Raw genomic sequence first — 1,246 nt, 5'->3', positions numbered from 1 at the left:
GGGGGGGGCAGTTGGGGGCAACCAGGCCAGTAGGAGGGGGCCACTTAGGGGCAACCAGGCCAGCAGATGGGGGCAGTAAGGAGCAAGCAGGCCAGTGGGGGGGCAGTTAGGAGTGACCAGGCCAGCAGAGGGGAACAGTTGGGGGCAACCAGGCCATGGGGGGGGGCAGTTGGGGGCAACCAGGCCAGCAAGGAGGGGGCAGTTAGGGGTGATCAGGCTGACATAGTGGGCAGTTAGGGGCAATCAGGCAGGCAGGCAGGTGAGCAGTCAGGAGCCAGTGGTCCCGAATTGTGAGAGGGATGTTCGAGTGCCGGTTTAGTCCCGATCCTTGGGATTGGGCCTAAACCGACAGTCGGACATCCCTCAAGGGGTCCAAGATTGGAGAGGGTGCAGGCTGGGCTGAGGGGACCCCACCCATGCATGAATTTCATGCACCGAGCCTCTAATATATATCCTATATAATAAAAGAGAAACATGTAAATTGACCGTCCCTTCACTATGCTCACCAGCCAATCAGGGTGAATATGCAAATTTAACCCAACAAAGATGGTGGAGAGCCAGCAGCTTGGGGGGACGTGGCTCCCTCGGTCGCTCCCTTGGTCGCTCTCTTGGGGGGATGTGGCTCCCTCAGTTGCTGGGCAGAGAGCAGAGCAGGAGAGCCGGAGGCTTGGGTTGCCGTGGGTCCCTTGGTCACTCCCAGCGTGGGGAGCACCAGGAATTCTGGGAATAGGAGTTCTGATGGCATCCCCAGGACCGGAAGTGGAAGCCCAGAGGGTGGGGAGCACCAGGAATGCTGGGAATCATAGTTCTGGTGGCAGACAGATCTCCTAGACACTAGAGCAAAGTGAGCCTGGAGCAAGTTACTGTTACAGTGGGGGAATGGAGGGAAAGCAAAGTGAGAGACATAAGTAAAATCAGAGTGTCTAGGAAAAATTAAAGGGAAGATATCCTAAGACTTCCAGGAAATCTCCACCAATGAAGCAAAGAAAAAAAAATGCCTTTATTACTCTGTGAGCAACAAACCAAACTGAGTTGGGGGGTCTCAGACAATTCGTTCATATGATTGCAAAGACAGACAGAAACTCCTGGATTGGAGAGGGATCCCCTGAGGGCTCCCAGATTGGAGAGGGTGTAGGTCAGGCTGAGGTCCCCATCCCCACCCCACCCCCATGCACAAATCTTTGTGCACTGGGCCCCTAGTGTGTATGTATGTGTGTGTGTGTGTATATATATGTGTGTGTATATA

This window comes from Myotis brandtii, unplaced genomic scaffold (assembly GCF_000412655.1).
Source record: "Myotis brandtii unplaced genomic scaffold, ASM41265v1 scaffold216, whole genome shotgun sequence".
Lineage (NCBI taxonomy): Eukaryota > Metazoa > Chordata > Mammalia > Chiroptera > Vespertilionidae > Myotis > Myotis brandtii.
Note: the sequence above shows the minus strand (reverse complement) of the source record.